This window comes from Mustela putorius, unplaced genomic scaffold, assembly GCF_011764305.1.
Source record: "Mustela putorius furo isolate JIRA1106 unplaced genomic scaffold, ASM1176430v1.1 tig00000129_pilon_pilon_pilon, whole genome shotgun sequence".
NCBI lineage: Eukaryota > Metazoa > Chordata > Mammalia > Carnivora > Mustelidae > Mustela > Mustela putorius.
In genome coordinates, this window is record NW_025421290.1 from 39,752,628 (window position 1) to 39,779,368 (window position 26,741).

Here is a 26,741-nt window from a genome sequence, read left to right on the forward strand (position 1 = left end):
TCTGCTCATGCGGGGAGCCTGCTTCCTCCTCTCTCTCTGCCAGCCTTCCTCTCTGCCTGCTTGTGATCTCTGCCTGTCAAATAAATAAATAAAACATTAAAAAAAAAAAAAAGAAAGAGAGGGAGGGAGGAAAGGAAGGAAGGGAGGATAAATTCTGTATAAATCACTTGTTCTGATAATCTTCTACCAAATTTTCTTCTTCTGTAATATAATCATTGAAAGTCTCATTTCTGACTTAAAAAATATTTCCTCACAAGGAAATTATATCTTATAAGGGAGAGGTTTTCCAGAATTTTAGTTTTTATGGTAAGGTTGCTTCTATTAGAATTCTTAAAGCATCTGATAGATGGGGTGTCCTTTATTACCTTTCTTTGATTTATAATCTCACTGGTTAGGATTGGGTTGAGTACATATTAGAGTCTCAACAAAATCTTTGTGGGTTGTGAGGGCCTTTAAAATCTTTAGACTTCCTAACATAGAAAAAAGTTTGAATTGGAATTTTTCTTTCTGTTTCATTTTCTTTTCTGTCAGAATTTCTTGGTGGTATTCAGTTAGGACTCAGGGATTTTCTTCTAGAGGTCAGTTAGCCTGTTCTTTCCTTAGGAGTTATTCAGAATCTTTTTTCCTTTGTGGTATGCGCTTACTAGGCAGAGTAGCCACGGTATTCTAGTAAGAAAACCTATTGCCAAAACACCCACTACAGCAGAAAACTGACCTACTTAATGGTAACAAGTTGAAAAAAAAAAATCTGTGGAATTGTACCAGCATTGGATCAACTTCTTTCTTCTCTTGTGGTGGATGGGGTGGGGGTAATAGACAAGAGGATAAGAAAGGATAGTGAACTGCTGCAGGGAAGTTAAGTAATGTAGTAAGTGAATATTTAATTACCTGGAATTGTTTGATTAAAAGTTATTCATCTGGTACAATTTGGAAGCTTCTAAAATGCAGCAGTTCTTCTTAAATCACTTTAAACTTTAAAAACAAAAAACTAAGGGCACCTGGGTGGCTCAGTTGGTTAAGCATCTGCCTTCAGCTCAGGTCAGGATCCCAGGGGTCAAGCCCCATGTTGTGCTCCCTCTCCCTCTGTTCCTCCCCGCTGCTCATACTTTTTCCCCCTCTGTCTCTCAAATAAATAAATAATCTTTAAAAAAATTTTTTTTCAGTTTTATCAGTGTAATACATTTGGGATTTTATAGATGCTGAAACAAAAAAAGAATGTTTGGAATCTTTATTTGTAGCAAGTGACTATGGGCCTTAACTTTATCAAACTCATTTTTTCCATTGTTACCCAATCTAATTTTCACTACTCTCAGTATCACTAGCATCTAAATTTTAGAGCTGTGTCGTCCAGTACAGAAACCACGAGCATATGTGGCTACTTAAATTAATGAAAAGGGAGTAAAATAAAAACACTAATTCTTCTCTCAAACTGGCCATATTTCAAGGGCTTACTTGCCAAATGTGGCTAGTAATACCATATTGGGTAGCATAGATACAGAACATTTTCAACATTGAAAAAAAATTCTGTTGGATAGGATTGTTCGAAAGGCTGCCGCATTCTGTCATGCTTTCAGGGTTTCCCAGCCTTGGCACTGTTGACATTTTGGACCAGATAATTTTTTGTTTTGGAGGCCTTGTAGGATGTTTTACAACATCCTTGGCCTCTAGTCACTAGACGTCAGTGACATTCACCCAGTTTTAACAATCAAAAATGTTTCCAGATATTACCAAAAGTCCCCTAGGGAACAAAAATCTACCTTATTTGAGAACCACTGATCTGTTTGCATATATTAGTTCTGTACTCAACTAGTTTTTCCTTCACAAAAAGCTTAGTGGCTTAAATAAATAATTTAATAGCTCGTGACTCTGGATTGTTAGTTTGGCTAGGGCTATATTGATCTCTCTGGTCTGTTGGTGGTCTGGCTGGGCCAGATAGCCTCATTTTACGTGTTGGCAAGCTTTTGTCCAGGGTAGGGTTGGGAAATTTGTTCTCCATATGGCCTAAGAGGCAGATTCATTTAGTCGTTGGCTTAAAGTTCTAAGAGTACAGGAGAGGACAAAGTCCAATATGCAAGCACTTTTCCAGTTTCTGCTGTGTTGACACCCATTGGCCAAAGCAAGTCATATGGCCAAATCCACATTCTAGAGGGAAAGAAATAGATTCCACCTCCCAATAGGAAGAGTAGTAAAGTCATGTTATAAAGGAGCGTGCAAAAAGGAATGAAGGAATTATTGTGGGTATTTTTGCAAAAAGTTTACTGCTGTTAATTTTGGATAACACAAGGGCATTACTGACTTTCATTATATTTATCATTTTTGTCTTGTTTGTTTTTGCTTTTATCATTTAGCCTTTTGGCTAAGATCAAATGTTTGTTTTTGCTTTGTTTTTATTTTATTGTTTTAAATCCAAAATTGTTTAACTTTACTCACGTATTTGCTCTTTTGAGTATTCTTTTTTTTTTAAAGATTTTATTTATTTATTTGACAGACAGATCACAAGTAGGCAGAGAGGCAGGCAGAGAGAGAGGAGGAATTAGGGTCCCCACTAAGCAGAGAGCCCGATGCGGGGCTCGATCCCAGGACCCCGAGATCACGACCCTAGCCGAAGGCAGAGGCCCCAACCCACTGAGCCACCCAGGCGCCCCGCTCTTTTGAGTATTCTTGATTCTTTCCTATGTTATCATGCTTCCATCTGAGGTTATTTCCTTACTTCATAGATAATTTCTTTCTTTTAGTGTGAATCTACTGGTAGTGAATGTTCTGTTTTTGTCTGAAAGCATTTTTATTTTGCCTTCATTTTTGAAGGTTTTTTTTTTTTTAAGATTTTTAAAATTTATATGACAGGGTGATAGAGAGCACAAGTAGGCAGAGCAGCAGGGAGAGGGAGAAGGAGAAGCAGACTCTCCACTGAGCAGGGAGCCCGATGTGGGGGTTGATCCAAGGACCCAGCGATCATGACCTGGGCCAAAGGCAGACGTTTAACCCACTGAGCCATCCTGGTACACCAGGGATTTTTTTCTTTAACAGAGAAATTTTAATTTTTCCCACTTTATTATTAAACTCTTCTTTTTAAAAAAGATTTTATTTATTTATTTGAGAGAGAGAGCACAGAGGAAAAGGGAGCAGCAGATTCCCTCCTGAGCAGAGAGCTCAACGCAGGGCTCAATCCCTGGGCCTTGAGATCGTGACCTGAGTGGAAGGCAGACACCTAACCAGCTGAGCCCCCAGGCACCCCTCTCATTAAACTAGTATTTTCATTCTCCTTTCCTCAGAGAATTTTATCCTAATGTAATATTCTCACACTTAAACATATATTTTTTTTAAATTCCAGTATAGTTAAGATACAGTGTTACATTTGTTTCAGTTTTACAACATAGTGATTCAACAGTCTATACCTTACTTAGTGCTTATCACAGTAAGAGTACTCTTTTTTTTTTTTTTTTAAAGATTTTATTTATTTATTTGACAGAGAGAGATCACAAGGAGGCAGAGAGGCAGGCAGGAGGTGGGGATGCAGGCTCCCCGCTGAGCAGAGAGCCCAATGTGGGGCTCGATCCTAGGACCCTGAGATCATGACCCAAACCAAAGGCAGAGGCTTAACCCACTTAGCCACCCAAGTGCCCCCGCAGTAAGAGTACTCTTAATCCCCTTCATGTATTTTACCCATCCTCCCTTCTGATAACCATCCATTTGTTTCTCTGTAGTTAAGAATCTGTTTTGTTGTTTGTCTGTCTCTTCTTTGTTGGTTTCTGTTGTTTCTTAAATTCCAAATATGAGTGAAATCATATGGTATTTGTTATTCTCTGACTGACTTACCTCACTTAGCATTATAACCTGATGATGGGTGATGTTAAGAACACTTTCCTGTGTTTGTTGGCCATCTGTGTGTCTTTGGAGAAATGTCTCTTCATGACTTCTGCACAATTTGAAATTGGATTATTTGCTTTTTGGGTGTTGAGTTGTATATTCTTTATATATTTTGGATACTAATCCTTCATCAGATATGTCATTTCCAAATATCTTCTCTGATTTGGGAAGTTGTCTTTTAGTTTTGTTGAATATTTCTTTTGCTGTGTAGAAGTTTTTATTTTGATGTAGTCCCCCAAAATTTTTAAAACATTTTGAAAAGACTTTATTTGAGAGAGAGAAAGTGAGCATGAGCAGGGGGCAGGGCAGAGGGAGAAGCAGACTCCCTGCTAAGCAGGGAGCCTGACACAGGGCTCCATTCCAGGACCCTGGGATCATGACCTGAGTGGGAGGCAGGTGCTTAACTGACTGAAGCACCCAAGCACACCCCAATAGTTTATGTTTGCCTTTGTTTCCCTTGGCTCAGGAGACATATAAAAAAATGTTGCTATATCCAATTTCAGAGAAATTGCTGCCTGTGCTCTCTTCTAGGATTTTTATGGTTTCAGGTGTCACATTAGGTCCTTAATCCATTTTGAGTTTATTTTTGTGTATGGTGTGAAAAAGTGGTCAAGTTTCATTCTTTTGCTTGTGGCTGTCAAGTTTTCCCACTGCCATTTGTTGAAGAGACTGTCCTTCGCTTTGCATGTTCCTGCTTTGTCAAAGATTATTTGATCATATAATTGTGAATTTATTTCTGGGTTTTCTGTTCTGTTGTGTTGATATGTGTGTCTTCTTTTGTGCCAATACCATACTGTTTTGATTACCACAGCTTTTTAATACAACTTGAAGTCCAGAATTGTGATTCCTCCAGTTTTGTTCTTCCTCTTCAAGACTGCTTTGGCTGTTCTGGGTCTTTTGTGGTTCCATACAAACTTTAGGATTATTTGTTCTAGTTCTGTGAAAAATTCTGTTGGTATTTTGATAGGGATTGCATCAAATCTGTAGGTTGCTTTGAGTAGTATGGCCATTTTTCTTTAAAATTTTATTTTTATGTAATCTCTACACCCAACAGTGGAGCTCCAACTCAGAACCCTGAGATCAAGAATTGCATGCTCTACTGAGTTAGCCAGCCAGATACCCCAGGTAATATGGCCATTTTAACAATATTTGTTCTTCTAATGCATGAGCATGGACTATCTTTCCATTGGATTGTGTCATCTTCAGTTTCTTTCATCAGTGTATTAAAAGTTTTCAGAGTACTGATCTTTCACCTCCTTGGTTAACTTATTTCTAGGTATTTTATTATTTTTGGTATAATTCTAAATGGGACTGTTTTCTTATTCTCTCTTTCTTCTGCTTCATTATTAGCGCATAGATATGCAAAGGACTTCTGTATATTGATTTTGTATCCCATTTTCTTACCGAATTCGTTTATCACTTCTAGTAGTTTTTTGGTGGAATCTTTATGGTTTTCTAGACATAGAATCATGTCATCTGCAAAGAGTGAAAGTTTTACTTCTTCCTTACCAAGGTGGATGCCTTTTATTTCTTCTTGGCTCATTGTTATGGCTGGGAATTCCAGTACTATGTTGAATAAAAGTGGTGAGAGTGGACATCCTTGTCTTGTTCCTGATCTTAAGGGAAAAGCTCTCAGTTTTTCACCACAGAGTATGATGCCAGATCTGAGTTTTAGCATATATGGCCTCTTATATACTGAGATGTGTTCCCTCTAAACCTGCTTTATTGAGGGTTTTTGTCATGAATGGATGTTGTGCTTTGTCAAATGCTTTTTCTGCATCTATTGAAATGATCTTTTTTTTTTTTTTACCCTTTCTTTTGTTGATGTGAAGTATCATCTTGATTGATTTGTAGATATTGAAGCACTCTTGAATCTCAGGAATAAATCCCACTTGATCATGGTGAATGATTTTTTTTTTCATGTATTGTTGGATTTGGTTGGATTTTTTTCATGTGTTGTTAGATTTGCTAATACTTTGTTGAGGTATATTGGGTCTGTGTTCATGAGAGACATTGGCCTGTAGTTTTCTTTTTTTTGTAGTGCCTTTATCTGGTTTTGGTATCAGAGTAATGTTGGCTTCATAGAATGAATTTGGAAGCTTTCTGAAGGATATTTTTATTGGGCATAGAATTTCAGCTTGGCAGTTATTTTCTTACAGCATTTTAAATATATCACATTTGTACATAAACAATGAATCTTGGAACACTGAAAAAATAAATAAAATCAATCAATCAGTCTGTCAATTAGTATATCCTGTTGTCTTCTGATTCCTTTGTTGTTGTTGTTATTAGAGAAGCGGTATCTTTGGTTTTCATTAGTTTTAAATAATTCTTCTAGGTGATTTTCTTTGTGTTTAAGTTCCTTGAATTCCATAGACCCTTTTGAATCTGTTGCTTGCTATCTTTCATTAGGTTTGGAATATATTTAAAATATTTTTTCTGAAAGGAAAAAATGAAACAAAATGGGATCGGGATGGAGACAAACCATAAAAGACTCTTAATCTCACAAAAGAAACTGAGGGTTGCTGGGGGTCGGGGTAGGGAGAGGGTGGTTGGGTTATGGACATTGGGGAAGGTATGTGCTGTGGTGAGTGCTGTGAAATGTGTAAGCCTGATGATTCATAGATCTGTATCCCTGGGGCAAGTAATACATTATATATTAATAAAAATAATTTTAAAAAAGTAAAATATTGTTTCTATCCCACTTTTTCACTCACTTCTGCTGGGATTTAGGAGAGCTGTATGTTATATCTTCTCTGCATCCTATGTGTCTCTAGTGTGCTTTTCTCTATTTTTCATCTTTTTGTTTTTGTTTTTGTCCTTCATGTGGGTATTTTCTGTTGACTGTTTTCTATTAAGGTTTTTCTTTTTTAACATTTTATTTATTTGACACAGATAGAAAGAGAGACAGAGAGCAAGTGTGCACAAGCAGGAGGAACGGCAGGCAGGGGGAGAAGCAGACTTCCCATAGAACAGAGAACCTAACATGGGGCCTGATCGCAGGACCCTAGGATCATGACCTGAGCCAAAGGCAGATCCTTAACCAACTGAGCCACCAGGCACCCCTACTGACGGTTTTCTAGTTTAGTGACTAATCTGCTGTTACAAGCATCTGTTTTTCTATTAATTTTATATTTACATATTTTTTTAGTTCTAAAATTTCAATTATTTTTTGTTTTTATAGGTTTCTGTTGTCTGGTGAAATTCTCATCTTGTCATCTATTTTCTCAGACATTTTAATCACTTTTATTTATTTATTTTTTAATGCTTTTATCCGTTTATTTGAGAGAGAGAGCTGATGGGGGGATGCCAAAGGGAGAGGACAAAAGACTCCCTGATGAGCAGGGGGCTTGATGTGGAGATCATGACCCAAGCTGAAGGCAGATGCTTAACCAACTGAGCCACCCAGGTGCCCCTAATCACAGTTATTTTAAAGTCTGTGCCTGATAATTAAACTATCTGGATCCCCTTTTGGTCTTTTCTTAATGTCTGCTTTTTCTCTTGGCACTCAGTCATTTGGTCCTTCTCCTGGCATTCCTGATAATTTTTAAAATGAATATCAGACAGTGTATATTAAACATGATAGAGGGTCTTGATAATGATACTGTTCTCTAGAGAGGATTTAATTTTCTTGTAGTAGTAGTTAAAAAAGTAGGAGCAAATGACCTTGATTCAGTACAGGCTTGAGATGACTTGAGGCTTTGTTTTAGACTTCCTAAGGGCTGCTTTAAGTCCAGTTTCCCCTTACTCTGAGAGTTTTGTCCTTCGGAGGAATCAAATGGAATCCTGGGGTATTTGCCAGAGCTTGTCCTTCTTGGCAGGCTCTGAAGTATAATTTTTTTCCCCAACACTGTGAGCTACCCAAAGTTCTGCTTACCTTTTTTTGGTTTAAAATAGGCTTCTTTTCCTTTTTTTGGCCTCTTGCTCCCCGCACAGGTTAGGATTCAATAAATACCCTAGGGGCAAATGCAGTACAGAATGTCCAGCCTCATTTTTCTGTGGTTGCCTTTTCTGTGGAATTTCAACCCCTCAAATCCTGCTGTCTTGATAAGCCCTGAGCTCTAATTTCTGTCTTTGCAACCCTGTGAGACTGCCAACAGGTCTAGTAAGCAGCTAGTTGAAAAGGAAAAAGTAATGGAGAATGGCGGGCTTAACTCTGCATCTCCTTTTTCTTTGGTGTTTTGGCTTCTAACATCCTGCCTGCTTTCTGTGTTTTTATTTTTTGTTTTTAAATCCCATTTTTGTAGTTTTTCTTGCCAGGAGAATTGGTCAGATACAATTCACTGTAAAATAATTTGTAATGAATGTCTATTATTAAATAATGTATTAAATAATAACTTATAATAAAGCAATATTATAAACAATTTTAAACATATATTGATCATTGCAAAAGAGGGCATGAACTTGAACTTGACAGGAGGGCATGAACTGGAACAATGAATTTGACAGTTGAGGACCCTGCCCTCATGTAGCTTCTATTCTTGCAGGGAAGAGAGCTATTAACTATACCTTTATTTATATTGTGTTAAACCGTAAAAGAGAAGTACGGGTTGTTAACCTACTTATTCTAGAGATTTAGTTCAGGTGAGGGAGGTGGTGGTCAAGGACAGTTACCTGGAGGAATGATATTTGAGCAGAGCTGTGAAGGATGAGTAGAATTAACTTAGGGAAAAGTAAGATGTTTAAACTATGGATTAAAGAGACTTTAAGATGAAAAAGGGCATAGTGGGTTTAAGGTATTGAAGAAGGCAAGTGTACTTGGACTGATAGGCAAGCACAAAATTATACTGAGCTCTTTATAAGCCTTGTTAAGTATTTTTTTAATGTTTTTCCCCATTTTTTTCTTTCTTTCTTTCTTTTTTTTTTTTTTTAAGATTTTATTTATTTATTTGACAGAGAGAGACCCAAGCAGGCAGAGAGGCAGGCAGAGAGAGAGAGAGAGAGAGAGAGAGGAGGAAGCAGACTCCCTGCCAAGCAGAGAGCCCGATGCGGGACTCTATCCCAGACCCTGAGATCATGACCTGAGCTGAAGGCAGAGGCTTAACCCACTGAGCCACCCAGGCACCCCCCCCCCATTTTTTTCTATTCTGACATGATTACTTGTTTGACTCTAATTCATCCTCTGTCCCTAGACAGAATTACTTATTTTAGTTATTTATGCAGTACAAATATATTAGGTGTCTTTTGCAAACAAGGTTCTAAATGAGATACTGATGTTGATTAAAGACAACATGGGGGCGCCTGGGTGGCTCAGTGGGTTAGGCCGCTGCCTTCGGCTCAGGTCATGATCTCAGGGTCCTGGGATCGAGTCCCGCATCGGGCTCTCTGCTCAGCAGAGAGCCTGCTACCTCCTCTCCTCTCTCTGCCTGCCTCTCTGCCTACTTGTGATCTCTCTCTGTCAAATAAATAAAAAAAATAAAAAAAAAAAAGACAACATGGAACATTGGCTCTAGAGCCTGATCTAAAGTGTTACCCTACTAATTAGCTATATAATTTTGCATCAGTTATTTAATATTTCTGAACCCGAATTTTCTCATGTGCTAAATATTAATATGGAAGTGATAATAGAAGGATTAAATGAGCTAACTGATAAATTTGCTCAACAAATGGTGGCTCTTTTTACTATTAAACAACTATAAACCATGAATTCAGCTTTCAAGTTGCCTAAATTCTATAGGACATGACATACATCAATAGTTATAATATGTAAAGAGCAGTAAATGATATAAGAACTAAAAAAGCAGTGGAGTTACTACTTCCAGACTTGAATATTAGGACTATTTAAAGATGAATGTAATGTATGGTAGACTTGGAGCTAGCTGTTTTCAAAAGTAAATTTGATATATTGCTATTTTATTCATTAATGCTCACATTTTATTTTTATTTATTTATTTATTTGACAGGGAGAGAGATGGTGAGAGAGGGAATACAAGCCAGAGGGAGAGGCTAAGGGAGAAACAGGCTCCCCACTGAGCTGCGAGCCCAATGCAGGGCTCCATCCCAGGACCCTGGGATCATGACCACAGTGGAAGGCAGACACTTAACAACTGAGCCACCCAGGTGCCCCTAAATGTTTACATTTTATCAAGCCAAACAACCACACTCCTGATTTCTTTCCTCATAATATCTTGTGAAACCATATGAAGCAGTTGGCTTCCTTTCTGACCTCTTTTCTTATTCTCCCTTTACTTAGGAAGCTATAGCTTCATCATTGACTTTCTATTCCTCTGACACAGTAGGTATAGTTCTGCCTCAGGACTTGTGTGCTTGGTATTCCTTTGACCCAGAGTGCTTTCTTCCACATGTCTACTTGGGTTTTCCCTGTCACTACCTAATACAGATCTGTCTGCTCAAATATGACCTAAATAGTAAAGAGGGAATTACCTCTTTACTTAAAAGAATGTGTCCTCTTTTTCACCTACCCCATCACTTTCCTTCCTGTTACCCCAATTTTCTTCATATACAACATATTATATATTTGTTTCTTTATTATTTTTTCAGCCTCCCCAAACAAAATACACCAACAGGAGGGTAGAGACTTCAGTGCATTCTCGGTCTTATCTCCATAGTCTAGAAGAGTATCTGTCTTATAATTGCTTCTCCATATGTAATTTTTTGAATAAATGAACACATGTTTTCTGGTTCAAATCACAATGGTTTTAAAAAAAACATTTATGTATGTATGTATGTATGTATGTATGTATGTATGTATTTATTTTAGAAAGAGCAGGGGGTATGGGTGGCAGAGGGAGAGAGAGTCTTAAGCAGAAGCCACACTGAGCTTGGCACCTGACATGGGTGCCATTTTGTCTGGTAGGCAGTAGGTCTTTTGAGACATTTTTTGGGTAAGATTTAGAAATGTGGGTTGTTTGATACTTCAGGTAGGTGAGTTAATAACAGGGTAATATGCAATGTATAAAGGGCAAACATATGATTCTATTACCTACTTGATCCTGGAGAGGTTTTTTTGGCCTATTATAAGTACTTCTTTGGATCTGATCACTTTTTTTAAAACTACTTTTAAGAGCATTTCTACATTACAGCAAAATTAAGCAGAAAGTACAGAGTACATATTTCCTCTGCCCCCACATATGCACAACCTCCCTGACTATTAACATAGGCCACTGGAGTGGTACATTTGTTACAGTCAATGAACTTATGGTGACATATTATTAACACCCAAAGTCCACAGTTTTTGTTAGGGTTCACTCTTTGTGTTACATATGCTGTGAGTTTTGACAAATATATGATGACCTCTAGCTAACATAACATTATTATACAGAATAGTTTCAATGTCCTAAAATCTGTGTTCTGTCTGTATGTCTTTCAAAACCCTCTAGCCTTTGGCAACCAACCACTGGCATCTTTTTACTGTCTCCAAAGTTTTGCTTTTTCTAGAATGCCATAGAGTGGAAATCATACAATATGTAGCCTTTTCTCTTAAAGTTTTCCATGTGTCTTTTCTTGGTTTGGTAGCTCTTTTCTTTTTAGTGCTGAATATTATTCCATTCTCTAGATATATCACAGTTTATTCGTTTACCTACTGAAGAACTTCTTGGTTGCTTTCAAGTTTTGGCAGTTATAAATTAAGCTGATACAAATAACCATGTGCAGGTTTTCTGTGGATGCAAGTATTCAGCTCCTTTGGATAAATACCAAGGAAGAAGATTGCTGGATCATATGGTAAGAGTATGTTTAGTTTTTAAGGAACTGCCCAACTGTCTTTCAGAGTGGTGGTACCATTTTGCATTCCCATCAAGAAAAAGTGAAAGTTACTGTTGATCCACATTCTTGCCAGAATTTGGTGGTGTCAGTGTTCTGGATTTTGGGCATTCTAATAATAGGTGTGTAGTAGTATCTTATTGTGATTTGTGGTTCCTGAATGACATGATGTTGAACATCTTTTTATATCTTGATTTGCCACGTGTATGTCTTTGTTGAGATATCTGTCAAGTCTTTTACCCACTTTTTTTTTTTTTTAAAGATTTTATTTACTTATTTGACAGAGAGAGATCACAAGTAGGCAGAGAGGCAGGCAGAGAGAGAGGAGGAAGCAGGCTCCCCGCTGAGCAGAGAGCCCGATGCGGGGCTCGATCCCAGGACCCCGAGATCATGACCTGAGCCGAAGGCAGCGGCTTAACCCACTGAGCCACCCAGGCGCCCCTCTTTTACCCACTTTTAAATCAAGTTGTTTTCTTATTCCTAAGTGTTAAGAGTTCTTTGTATATTTGGATAATAGACCTTTATCAGATGTGTCTTTTGCAAATATTTTCTTCCATTCTGTGGCTTGTGTTCTCATTCTCTTGACAGTGCCTTATGCTGAGCAGTTTTTAATTTTAAGGAAGTCCGGCTCCTCAGTTATTTCTTTCACAGATCATCACTTTGGTCTTGAATTTAAAAAGTCATTATTATACCCTAAGTTATCTAGGTTTCTTCCTGTTTTTTCTAGTAATTTAATAGTTTTGCATTTTATAGTTAGGTGATCCATTTTGCGTTAATTTTTGGAGAAGGGTATAAAGTCTATTTCTAAATCTTTTTTTTCTAGTACCATTTGTTTTTTTAAAGATTTTTTAAATTTATTTGACAGAGATCACAAGTAGGCAGAGAGGCAGGCAGAGAGAGAGAGAGGAGGAAGCAGACTCCCTGCTGAGCAGAGAGCCCGATGCAGGGCTCGATCCCAGAACCCTGGGATCATGACCTGAGCCGAAGGCAGAGGCTTTAACCCACTGAGCCACCCAGGCGCCCCTCTAGTACCATTTGTTAAAGGAGACTGTATTTTCACCATTGTATCACCTTTCTGTTTTATATGATAGATCAGTTAACTGTATTTATGTGGGCTTTAAATTTTATTTTCTTTACTTTTAAATATTTTTATTTGAGTATAGTTGACATGGGCTTTGTTTATCATATCCACAAAATAATTTGCTGGGATTTTGATTGGAATTGTATTGAATTGATACCTCAGGTAAGGAAGAATCGATATATTGACAATCTTCCCATCCATGAACATGGAATATTTTTACATTAATTTAGTTTATCTTTAATTTTGTTCATCAGAGTTTTATAGTTTTCCATATATATATATATATACACATATATATATATATAAATACATATATATATATAACATATTTTGTTAAGTTGCCCTAAATTATATCTAAGTATTTAATTTTTTAAGGTATTCATATAAATTTGTTGTTTTACATTTCAAATTCCACTTGTTCATTGCTGGTTTATAGGAGATTGATTGAGTTTTGTGTATTAACCTTGTATGCTGCAGCTTTGCTGTAATTGCTTATTAGTTCCATAAGTTCTTTTTTTTTTTTTTAAATTCTTTTGGATTTTCTGCTTATATGATCATGTCATCTGTGAACAAGGACAGTTTTATTTCTTCCTTCCTTAGTATGTATACATTTTATTTCCTTCTCTTGTCTTTTTTCATTAGCCTGGGCTTCCAATATAATGTTAAAAAGGAGTGGTAAGCGGAGACATCTTTGCCACGTTCTTGATCTAACCAGGAGGTCTTACAGGTTCTCACCATTCAGTACACTGTTAGCTGTAGGTTTTTGTGGATTGAGAAATTCCCCTGTATTCCTAATCTGCTGGAGAGTTTTTATCATGGATGAATTTGGATATGTCAGATGCTTTTTCTGTATCTATTGATATGATCATGTGGTTTTTCTTTTTTAACTTGTTAATGTGATAATTACATTAAGTGATTTTTGAATGTTGAATCAGCTTTGCATACCTGAGATAAATCCTACTTGGTTGTGGTGTATAATTTTATTTTATACATTGTCGGGTTCAGTTTGCTAATATTTTTCATCACATTTCTATTAATAATTGGCTCCCTCATAACATGCCGATCAAATATTCAGTTAAAGCTTTGAAAAATAGTGTATATGTTGGATGACAGAATTGAAAAACAATTTTTTTCCTCTATGGGCCAAACTGGCTAAATCTATGATGTAGAATTTAAAGCACATTATATAAAGATATTTTGAGAATCAATTTAATTTGCACAGGTAATGTCACAAACTATCTGAGTTATAATCCCAGCTTTCCCACTTGTACACTGTATAACCTTGAGCCAATTATTTACCCTGTCCATGTCTTAGATTCTTCATCTATAAAATGAGGGTAATGGTGTTAACTTATCACATAGGGTTGTTATGAAGTGTAAAATAAGTTAGACATGTTAAGTCTCATAAAACAATAGCTGGCATTTAGTAAGGGCTGATTAAATGTTACCTGTGACTATTATACAGTTCTGCACTTAGACTTAGATTCAGTTGTTTATGATGTGCGTGATATGACTTAGCACAACTGAGAAAGATTAGTTTCTTAGTCTTTTTTGGATTGTAAACTCAGGAGTGATAGTGTGATTTGGATAGGAAAAAAGTTAATATAGTTTAAGGGTCTAAAAGAGTGGTTACCAGCCTTGATACTTCCTATACCATTTCCCAGCAAATTAGTTTAAAGAAAAATTAAAATTTAATATTTCTGAGTTTGTCATAGTTATTTACATAGTAAATGTAAATGTAACTGTCATTCAGTTATTTACAAAGTAGAGGAGCTGGATTGAGGAAACCAACCAAAACATTCCTGGATTTTGGCATAAGGCCCTGAGAAAGAAGGAGGGGAAAAGTTTCATGTCTTTCTGATGGCCTGTCCCTGACCTGTAGACAAAGGGTTACCGCTGAGTGGAAAATTGGGCTGCTCTTCTTCTCTTCTAGTGACTTTCAGACTTAAAGAATTATTTATATAAAAGAAAGGTTTCCTTTCTCAGACCTAAACTGAACACTCTAATAGTGGGAACTATGTTCTTTTCCCCCTTCCTGATATTTAATGCCTTTATCTTACTGAAATTTTTCCCGTAACTTTTACCTTTTAACTAATGATATAATTTACTTATTAGAATTAAAGTCCCACAAAAGCTTTTTTCACTGAAGCACCTAGAGCATTGCCTGGGACAGCATAGATACTCAGTAAATATTTGCTAAGTGAGCTGAATGAGCAAAATCTCAGTACAAGCACAGCAGCTCTAAGTGAAGCCAGGACAGGGATTTAGAGTTCTGTCCATTGGCTTCTGTCCTCTTCCACTCTGTGGAATTTCTGTAAGTATCACAGATTGAAAACTATTTTACAGGTAATGATCTGTGTAAGATTGCTGGAGTAGGGTTCACCCACTTTATTTTATCTTTCTTTCAATATCTAGAAACAATAATGGGTGATGATGGATACCTGGAGCTGACCACAGAAGGGCTCATTTTTATGGGAAATATACTTCCCAAACTATGGAGCTCTATTATTACAAGCTCTGGTTGAGAGAGAATGGCTGGTAGCAGTGTATATACCATCAGTTTAGAACATCAGAGAACATTATCATGCTGATGTTGTAGATACTTAAAAGTGGAAAATACAATAAAGATGAAGATAAAATCTAAAATCTAAACAGTAAACAAATGAACCTGTGTTTCAAATGAATAATGCAACCACACTGAAGATAACCCAGGTAACTTTGGGGCATACTATATATTTTCAGACTCAAGATAAAAAGAACTATAAACAAATAACCCTAGTTTGTAGGCAGGTTTTTTGTGATGGTATAAATTGACAATTTAAAAACTATGTTCTTTCTTTCTTTACTTTTTTCTATCTATTCTAAGATTGAGTAAATAACTTAATGGGGGAGAAGGGAAAGTTCTTCCTTAAAATTGCAAATAAATGTAGAACTCTTGGAATTAGAAAATGACCACTTCAGAATGATTTAAATAATACTTTCACACAAGAATAATTTGCAGGTACCAAACTATTGGGTGGAAGTTTGATGAGGAGTATGATATTTACATAGCCTCGATAATTTACAAAATAGTACCTTATTACAAAGAGAAAACAGTAACTTTACAGTGGAAAAATTTGTCGGGATACCTTTAACCAATTAATCAAAGTTAGCATCACTAATAATAGAGCACACTAACCTCTTGTAGCTTTAGTTAGGTGTGCGAAGGACTATGTTACTTTGTGACATTCCTGTAAAAAATGCGTAACTTGAATTTAAAAATGAGAGATCATCAAACGTAAGTTGAAGGATGCTCTACAAAATAGTTGATCTGTGTTCTTTAAAAATCTTAGTCTTAAAAGGCATAGACTGAAGAACTGTTCCTTATGATAGGATTCGTTTTTTTTTTTTTTTAAGATTTTATTTATTTATTTGACAGAGATAACAAGTAGGCAGAGAGGCAGTCAGAGAGAGAGAGAAGAGCAAGCAGGCTCCCCTCTGAGCAGAGATCCCGATTGATCCCAGAACCCTGGAATCATAACCTGAGCCAAAGGCAGAGGCTTTAACCCACTGAACCACCCAGGCGTCCCTTATGATAGGATTCTTAAGGAGACATTACCGCTAAATGCAATGCATGATCCTGAATTAGATTCTGGACTGGGGAAATCAACAGCTTTAAAGGACATAAAATCAGTCAGTGGCATTTGAATATGGACTCTCGTTATGTAACAGAAATTTTAACATTGATACAATACTGATTTGGTTAGCTCTACTGTGGTTATTTATCTGTCTTGCTAGAAAGATACATGGAAACATGGAGTGCTAAAATGGTACAATGTCTGCAACTCAGACATGGTTCAGGGAAGAAGGTGTGAGAGAGAGAATGGCAAAGGACATGGGGTAAAATGTAAATAATTGATAGTATTTGGAAGTTATATAAAGATAAAAAGTCACCTAAAAATTCCCAAGTTATAGTCATCTTTGAACAACTTGATTTTACTAGTTATTTATAGAATTTTTTAAAAAAGATTTTATTTGACAGAGGGAGAGAGGGAATGCAAGCAGTGGGGAGTGGAAGAGGGAAAAGCAGATTACCCACTGAACAGGGAGCCCGAAGTGGGGCTTGCTCCCAGGATTCTGAGATCATGACCTGAGCCGGCAGCAGACGCTTAACGACTGAGCCACCCAGGCACTCCTAGTTATTTATAGAATTTTTAAAAAGTACAAAAATTATTCTCATCACTTATAAAAGTAAAGTAGTGAAGGAAATGCTGATTAAGTCAAGAAACTACGAACTGTTAAGATACAGAGCAGAAGGACCTGAATTTTTGTTTGGAGTTCTGTCATGACCAAGTAACTTCATTGAGCACCTCACTGTCCTGTATTCATTTCCTTTGACATGTGTACAGAAGGTTTTTAAAGGACTTCCTAAATATTTCCTGTATAACTAATAAGTTTTCTTTAAAAACCATGCTTTGTAAAAATCAGATTGCCAGGGGTACCTGGGTAGCTCAGTCTTGTTAAGTGTCTACTTTTGGCTCAGGTCATGATCCCAGGGTCCTAGGATTGAGCCCCACTTTGGGCTGCCTGCTCATTGGGAAGTCTGCTTTTTCCCTCTCCCACTCCCCCTGCTTGTATTCCCTCTCTCGCTGTGTCTCTGTCAAATAAATAAATAAAATCTTTTAAAAAATCAGACTGGCATGTTCCAGACAAACACTTTAATAAATTTATTAAGAAAATTTGAAGACCCAGGGGTGCCTTGGTGGTTCAGTTGTTAAGCATCTGCCTTCAGCTCAGGTCATGATTCCAGGGTCCTGGGATTGAGCCCAACAACAGGGCTCCCTGCTCAGCGGGAAGTCTGTTTTCCCCTCTCCCTCTGTTGCTCCCCTGCTTGTGTTTCATCTCTTGCCATGTCTCTCTCTCTCTGTCAAATAAATAAATTAAAAAAGAAAATTTGAAGACCATTTTTTATAATTTTTTTGTTTATATTTTGAAAGTTTTTATTTAAATTCCAGTTAGTTAACACACAATGTAATGTTAGTTTGATATGTACAATTTAGTGATTCAACAGTTCCATACATCACTTGGTGGTAATCACAAGAAGTCTTATTTGTGTGTGTGTGTGTCTTTTCTTTTACCACTTTGCTCATTTGTTTCTTAAATTCCACATATGAGTAGAATCATATAGTATTTGTCTTTCTCTGACTGACTTATATTTTACTTAGCATTATACTGTCTAGCTCTATCCGTGTTGTTGCAAATGGCAAGATTTCTTTTTTTTTTATGGCTGAGTAATAGTCCACTGTATATATATGTACCACATCTTTCTTTGTTCATCAGTCAATGGGCACTTGGGCTGCTTCCATTTCTTGGCTATTGTAAATAATGCAGCTCTAAACATAAGAGTGTCTTTATTTCTTTGAATTGGTGTTTTTGTGTTCTTTGGGTAAATACCCAGTAGTGCAATTGCTGGATTATAGAGTAGTTCTTTTTTTAACTTTTTGAGGAACCTGTGTAACTGTTTTACACAGTGGCTACACCAGTTTGCAGTTCCATCAACAGTGCACAAGGGTTCCTTTTTCTCCACATCCTCACCCAACACCTGCTGTACCTTGTGTTGTTGATTTTAGCCATCTGATCCCTGGTGTGAGGTGATCTCTCATTGTGATTTTGATTTGAATTTCTTGAGGTTAGTGATGATGAGAATCTTTACATGTGTCTTTTGGCATTTTTGCAATTATTTTTTTACAAGGGAATATTTTAGGGAATGGAAGTTCTTTATTAAATCTCTGAGCTACAATGACACACACACTCATTTTAATTTTATGTAATAAGTTATTTTAATACTTAGTATAATTCTTAATAGATTGGTGACATTCATAAAAACTCACCTTGATATTAGTATCAGTGAGCTGCTAACAAAATTATTCTATAGGGTCTATGTAAAATATTCCTATCATTCCTTTAAAAAAAAGTTTTTATCAGGGTTCTAAAAATAATGAGGTATATTCAAATACATTGCTTATAGTTTTTCTTTGTTCTAGAAATTCCTGAAATAAAGGTTATTTAAAGGTATTTTTTCATACTTTTGGGGATTTAAAAAAATTTGGGTATAGGTACTGCACAATGTTATATTAGTTTTAGGTGTGCAGTATAGCACATTATGCTATGCTCACAAGTGTAGCTACCATCTGTCACCATACAACACTGTAATATTACCATTGACTCTATTCCTTATGCTGTGCCTTTTAGTCCCATGATTTATTCATTCAATATCCAAAAGCCTGTATTTCCCACTCCCCTTCACCCATTTTGCTTAACTCCCTACCTTCCTCCTCTCTGGCAACCATCACTTTGTTCTCTGTATTTATAGATCTGATTCTGTTTTTGTTTGTTTATTCACTTATTTTTAGATTACACATAAGTAAAATCACATAGCATTTTTTTCTCAGTCTGACTTATTTCACTTAGTATAATACCCTCTAAGTCCATCCATGTTGTCTCAAATGGCACAATCTCATCCTTTTTTATGGCTGAATAGTATTCTGTTTACATATGTAGACACACAGACACACACAAAAACACATCCCACCTCTTTCTTATCCATTTGTCTGTTGATGGACACTTAGCTTGCTTCTGTATCTTGGCTATTGTAAATAATATGGCAACAAACAAGATTGCAAATAATGAAAAATAAAAAGATAAAAAGGTTTTTATATTGTATTATAAAAAAGCCCCTTTAAATAAACACCTAACCATATAACAAATAGATAATGTTATAGATAATTTATTGGTAAATGCAGATTTTGATAGAAATGTGTTTATTAATTATAAAATTATTTAATTGAGATTCTAAAGCCAGTGACAGTAACAATTTAAGCTGTTTGACCAGTGAAATGCTAGTTAAAATGGAGTAGTCATTCCTTGGTGGTAACAATAGTTCTACCCTGCTTTCTCTCATTTTTTTTTTTTTCCTTATAAAAATTCCTTTCTACCACTGCTAGGCATCACTCCTTGTTGACACAACTCTTCATGTTTTGGGCCCCTTGTGTACTTACTACCAGTGTTAGAAAGGATATGTGTGGAATGGAATTTGTGGGAGTTGTCAGCAAACAATGATGTCTGTTCTGTTTGTCTCTTTCTTTGTGTGTATACAGCATTTTATATTTCAAAGATTCAGTATTTTACCTCTTAGGCATTTGACTTGAATCTAGGGGAATTATTTGTTATGAATTAGAGGAGATTGTGATTCTACATTAATGTGTGGATTTTACAGTTTCTACAGTGACTTGTAGTGGTCCTCTTTCTTATATCATTAGAATAAAGTCCTGTTTTCTGGGGGAAATTGAGGACCTCCACTTTGTATTTTATATACCTGTGCTGTGTTTGGAATTACTCTGTCAGTGTGATGTAGCAGTAATTATGTTACTAACAACAATTTTGTGAGATGTTTATTATTCTCATTTTACAGATGAGGAAACTGAGGCTTGGTGAAGTTACGAAACTTGTCCAAAGTCACACAGCTTGTAAAGGGCACAGCCAAGATTCAGAGCCAGGTCTGTCCAACTTCAAAACTCTTAACTGTAGCCATGAAACTTTGAAATACCTGTTAAGTATCAACCTATGATAAGTTGTACTGCTATTAATATTTCTTAACTGTTGTTTAACTGTTACTGATAATTTTTTTAATGGTGAGTATTTGTCAATGATAATTTAATGTATCTTTTAAATATTGTGAAAAGAGGTGTAACCTAGTAATTGAGGGTCTGGGCTCTGGAGACAGACTCCTGGGTGTGAATCCCTAAGCTTTTCCACTTACTTGTGTGACATTGGGAAAGTAACTTAACTTTTTCTGTACCTCAGTTTTCCTACTGTAAAATGGCATAAGCAGTATGATCCATCTGGTAAAGTTGTTGTGAAGATTATATTATTTAATATGTACAAGAGCCTTTATAACAATGCCTGGCATGCAGTAAGCATTCAATAAATGTTAGCTACTGGTATTATCATCTCCTAGCAGTTAGTAAAACAGATGATCATTACTTCTAATTCTGTTATAAAGTTGAATAAGGAAAGTTTAAGCAGCAATATAAGATAGCCCAAAATTCACATAAACCAAAATTAAATTTGAATAAGTTAAACCTAAGGAAAATCATACATTTGATCAATTTCAGATCTATGGTAGAGCAAACTGGGTAACTGCTTATGGACCTTACTCGTAGAAGTGTATTTTATGTATAGGGAATATGAATAGGTCCATGTAGTTACCTTTTGAGCCCTGTATGATCATTGTATTATGAATGTGTTTTGTCTGTTTTCCTCTTGTAGATGCAACTTATATTCAGAATAAATGTTTACATTTTTAGGTGGCTTTTAAGGAGATACTTCAGCACTGTTCACATATAATTGCCAAGAACCAAAACCTTACGTGTTATGTAAAATGTTAGGAACATTTCATCACTTGCATGAATAGTTATCAGAACTTATATTGTGTTGAATGTGCACATTGATTGTTCTTTGAACCAAGGGGGCCACAGCACATTCAGCTAGAACTCAGCAGTGTACTGATCATATGCTCTTTACTCATATTTCTTTATTCCGACAATAAGAATTCTGAAGTGCCATATCCACTGTTACTACAATTTAGTTAAAATATCTGTGATTAGTGACTAAGAAGTTCATACCAATTGTAAAAATACCCATAAATGGTAGTAATTTGAGTCAAGTTATGTAAATACTCCAAAGCTATAATTTTAAAATGGGACTTGCCTTACAGGGCACCTGGGTGGCTCAGTCACTTTTAAGCATCTGACTTCGGCTCAGGTCATGATCTCGGGGTCCTGGGATTGAGCCCTATGAGCAGGGAGCCCATTTGTCCCTCTCCCTCTGCCCCTTTCCCTGCTTGTGCTCACTCTGTGTCTCTCTCTCAAGTAAATAATAAAATGCCTAATAAATAAATAAATAAATAAAACGGGACTTGCCTTGTACATGAGCCTAAGATCTCTGTAACTTTTTTTAAAAAAGATCTTTGTAACTTTAAATGTACACATGCATTTAATTCTCTTTATTTCATGATACTGAGTCTTCCTATCCTTGAACATGGTATGACTTTCTAGTTATTTAAATATTTAAAAATATCTCTCAGTAAAGTATTTCTTTTTTTTGGTAAATCTCTCTCATGTCGCTTTGAATTATTAGATACCTTATTTCTTGTTACTATTACAAATAGTATATTTTTCCTTTCCATTTCTATTTGCTGATGTAAGCTTTTTTGGTATATAATACAGATCTATATTCAGTTGTCTTATCAAATTATTTTATTAAAATACTTTGCGTGAAGATTGTGTCTTTCTTTCTAGTAGTTACATATTCTCTCTCTCTCTCCCTCTCTCCCTCCCTCTTTTTTTTGCCTTACTGTGCTAATTAGGACTTCCAGTACAATATTTAATACAGGTGTTAATAGTGGGCATTCTTACATTGCAGTTAATTTTTAGAAGCAAGTGCTTCTTATGTTTCACTAATAAGAATAGTGTTTGGTGTAGATTTTTGATAGATACTCTGTGGGTTAAAGACATTTCTGTTGCTAGTTGGCTAAGACGTCTTTTGTTTGTGAAGAACAAGTAATAAATTTTATCAGACACTTTTTCTAAACTTGTGAGAAGATCATATGGTTGTTCTTCCTTATTCTGTTAAGGTGGTGAATGACATTTATAGGTTTTTCTATTGTTGAATTACCATTGCATTGCAGGAATGAACCCAACTTAATATGATGGTGTTTTTTCATATACAAGTAGATTTAGTTTATTAGTATTTCATTTAGGATTTTTGTATCTAAGTTCATGGATGATATTGGCCCATAATTTTATTTCTTATGTTATCTTTGTTTGATTTTGGTATTCAGATTATACCACCTCAAAGAATGAGTTGGAAACTATTCCGTTCTGTCCCCTCCCTCCTCTAAGGGTTTATATAAGTTTGGTTGAACTTCTGTTCAACTGTCTGGGCTTAGTATTTTGGAGTGTGTGGGCTTAGTGGTTTTTGAGGAGGTATGTATTCAGTTTTCTAAATAGTTTTTACTTAAAATTTCTGTTTCTAGTTAGGGCAGTTTTTAGAAAAAAAGTTTTCTTTTTTAGGAATCCACCATTTTTGTCTATATTTGGCATAAAGTTGTTCATGCTTATCATTTAAATTTCTGCTTAGTATTTCTCTCCTTTTTATTCCTAATATTTTTTGTGACTTCTGTTTTCCTTCATCAATCTTATTAGAGGGTTTATATATTTTCTTTTTTTTTTTAAGATTTTATTTATTTATTTGACAGAGAGAGATCACAAGTAGGCAGAGAGACAGGCAGAGAGAGAGGAGGAAGCAGGCTTCAGTGCTTTTTGAAATAAAATTTTATCCATCACTTTTAACTGTTTTCAGTAAAGAATTGGGTAAATAATCTAGCCCAAAATGTTATTGGAAGTGGAATTTTATTCAGATTTCTTGGAGTTTTCTCTTTTCTTTTTCTGATTCTTTCAGGTAGATGCTTAACTCACCAATGATGCTCTCTGCTCAGCAGGGAGCCCGACGTGGGGCTTGATCCCAGGACCCTGGGATCATGACCTGAGCCGAAGGCAGAGGCCTTAACCCACTGAGCCACCCAGGCACCCCTATATATTTTCTTAGCTTTATCAAAAACCAGTGCTTGACTCTGATTTTCTCTGTTATGTGTTTTCTTTTTCATTAATTTTTCGCTTTTCTCCTTTACACACTTCTTTTTTTTTTTAAGATTATTAATTTATGTATTTGACAAACAGAGATCACAAGTAGGCAGAGAGAGAGAGAGAGAGAGAGAGAGAGAGAGAAGCAGGCTCCCCGCCGAGCAGAAAGCCCAATGTGGGGCTTGATCCCAGGACCCTGAGATCATGACCTGAGCTGAAGGCAGAGGCTTTAACCCACTGAGCCACTCAGGGGCCCCTCCTTTACACACTTCTTAAGTGAAAAGCAGAATCTAACATTAGGATATCTCATATTTTCCAAGGACAGGATTTCAGTAGGCTTTGAGACTAGCTGGACCCAGGAGCTTATAGTGCTACCAGGACATTCATTCTTTCTTTTCCCTTTAAGTCTTCCTTTCCTCTTGTTGTCATCTGACTTTTCTACTCTTCAGTCTACAAGATGGAAAATGGTGACAATGAGCCTCTGAATTTGATTCAGTTTCAACTTTGTGTGCTCTTGATTCCTCCGGGGATTTCAGATTTTTCCATCTGGATCACTTCTTTCTTTTTGGAGATTTTTTTTTCTTTAGAATTCTCTTATCAGACACTTTTGAGATTTTGAGATTTTCTGTAGTAAACTCTCAGCTATTTTGTCTGAAATCTATGTCTTTTTTTTTTTTTTCTTTATCACTTTTTTTGATATTCCATGAGGTATAAAATTTTGGGCTGGCCGTATTTTTGTAGTTATTGTAAGAGATAATTCCACTTTCTCTTGGTTTCCATTGTTGCTATTGATAAATCAGCTCCCTAATAATTGTTAACTTAAGTGAATGTGTCTTTAGTTTTGTTTTGTTTTGTTTTTACAAAACTTGCTGTTTTTGAACTCTTTTATTTTTTGGTTTTTCTGAAGTTTCATATGCTGTGCCTAGGTATAGATTTCTTTTTATTTATCCTGTGTGAGACTTTTACTGTGAATTGCTTATTTTCCCTGGAAAAAATATTAGTGGTTCTTCTTTGAGGTCCAAGAAGGAAACACATTGCTTCAAGAGGATGTACCTTTAGTTTTTACCCCCAAATACCTCAAGGTACTTACTGCAATTTGGTGACTGAATTTATCCTTTGAAGTTTTGGACCACCCTAATGGGGTGACTTTGGATTGCAAATATGTGTGTGGTTCCTCTTTTCATTACAGCCTCTTAGGAATCCTTTGTTGTCTTCTACATCAGGAAGACCAGTTTCCTTGTCCTTTGTTAATGAAGGAGTGGACTGGGTTTACTTTCCCTATTCACTCTTTTCCTGAGTATGAAACTTTTGGGTGGGGAGGGGTGGTCCCAGCTTTATGGAGAAAGGGTCTCTTGTTAGATTTTCCATTTGGGGTGGGTCTCATTCTTTGGTTTCTGTTCTCTCTGAAGAGATTATAAAAATTAAAGCTTAACTTGGTGAGTTAGGCAGATGTATACAAGATAAAAACTATGTTGTTATGCCACTTATCTCTTTGAGTTTCTGCCTTCTCATAGATTTTGGTCTGGTAATTCCTTTATGATCTTGTCAGCTCTTCAGTGCTTTTTGAAATAAAATTTTATCCATCACTTTTAACTGTTTTCAGTAAAGAATTGGGTAAATAATCTAGCCCAAAATGTTATTGGAAGTGGAATTTTATTCAGATTTCTTGGAGTTTTCTCTTTTCTTTTTCTGATTCTTTCAGGTAGATGCTTAACTCACCAATGATTAGGCTTTTTTCTAACATAAGCATTTTTTTTTAAAGATTTTATTTATTCATTAGAGAGAGAGAGAGAGAGAGCAAGCCAGTGGAAGGAGTAGGGGGGAGGTACTAACAGACTCTATGTGGAGCATGGAGTCTGATGCAGGGCTTGATCCCATCACCTGAGATTGTGACCTAAGCTGAAACCAAGAGCCAGACACACTAATAACTGAGCCACCCAGGCACCCCTCTAATGTAAGCATTTAAAGTTATATATTTTTTTAAAAAGATTTAATTTACTTATTTGACAGAGAGATCATGGGTAGGCAGAGAGGCAGGCAGAGACAGCAGGGCGGGAAGCAGGGTCCCTGCTGAGCAGAGAGCCTGATGTGGGGGTCGATTCCAGGACCCTAAGATCATGAACTGAGCTGAAGGCAGAGGCTTTAACCCACTGAACCATCCAGGCGCCCTTAAAGCTATACATTTATAAGTGGTTCATCAGGTTTGAAGTGGAATATTTTTGGTGTTATTACTATTTTTTAGAGGGGAGGGACAAAGGCGGGGGAGTGAGGGAAGAGGGAGAGAGAGAGAAAATCCCAAGCAGGCTCCGTGCTCAGTGCAGAGTCTGATCAATTCCATGACCCTTAGATTGTGACCTGAGCTGAAATCAAGAGTTAGACACTTATCTGACTCAACGAACCCAGGCGCCCCTAATTATTTTTAACTATATATATTTAAGGTTTTTATTTTGCTATTATAACTTTTAGTTATACTTGCTTTTTTAAGTCATGACCTGTGATCCACAAGTCAATTAGGAGTTTTGAAATACATGGATTTTAAAAGATTTCTTTTTGTTGTATATAACACACCTTTCAAAAAACCCAGGATTTTCATTTGGATCACAAAGCAAGACTCTGCTCTGTGCTGTGTAAAAGAGATGTACAAAATGATTTAGAAAAACTAAAAATAAAGGGAAAGGCAAAAATATGTAAGGCAAATGAAAACAATAAGAAAGTATGAGTTGCTCTGTGAACACACTTTTGGGGGACTTTTTCTTCCCTTCCTGATCACAAACTTTAGTGAATAACCAATATTCTGTATCACTGGGACTTACTGAGATTCTTGGAAGACTGATTTTACATTAATAACTGAATGGTCATTTCTCTTCCCTTTCCTCCCCCTTCTTTTCCTTCTCCTCTCCTCCTTCTCCTCTTCCTCTTTTCCTTAGACTTTAATATCTCTGAAACTTGGATCTATCTCTCATATTGGTATGCATTTTATTACTGGTGATATTTCACAATTAAGGAACAATTACTAATAATTTTGGCAGCATTTTTCTCTTAGTACAACATATTCTGCAATCTCTAGTATCTTACTTTTGGTGAAATACACATTTTTACATGTATATCATGACTCTTCATCCTACCCTATCCCCTCCTTGAAATGCTCCCCTTTTTGTCTTTCCCATCCTATGCTTATATCATTCAAGACCTTAAGGGTGGGGGTGCCTGGGTGGCTCAGCCTGGTAAGTGTCTGACTTGGGCTTAGGTCATGATCCCCAGGGTCCTGGGATTGAGTCCCAAAGCAGGCTCCTTGCTCAGTGGGGAGCCTGCTTCTTACATCTCCCTCTGCTTCTCCCACCTGACTCGTGTTCTTACTCACTCTGCTCTCTCTTTCAAATAAATAAGTA

The 26,741-nt window shown here is 36.3% G+C and overlaps 1 protein-coding gene across 9 annotated transcripts in view; it reads left to right on the plus strand.

The window, feature by feature from the left end:
* Nucleotides 1–26,741, plus strand: part of NUMB (NUMB endocytic adaptor protein) — a 188,481-nt gene that overhangs the window by 64,486 nt on the left and 97,254 nt on the right. For 7 of the 9 annotated variants that reach the window (XM_013057483.1, XM_045072677.1, XM_045072705.1 and 4 more), the window contains exon 3: nt 20,121–20,205. The exons of 1 other annotated variant lie outside the window; for it this stretch is intronic. The gene's annotated coding sequence lies outside the window, so the exon portion shown is untranslated. Of the gene's footprint in view, nt 1–11,481; nt 11,551–20,120; nt 20,206–26,741 lie in introns of all 9 variants that reach the window. One more of the 9 variants, XM_045072678.1, reaches the window with a different exon arrangement.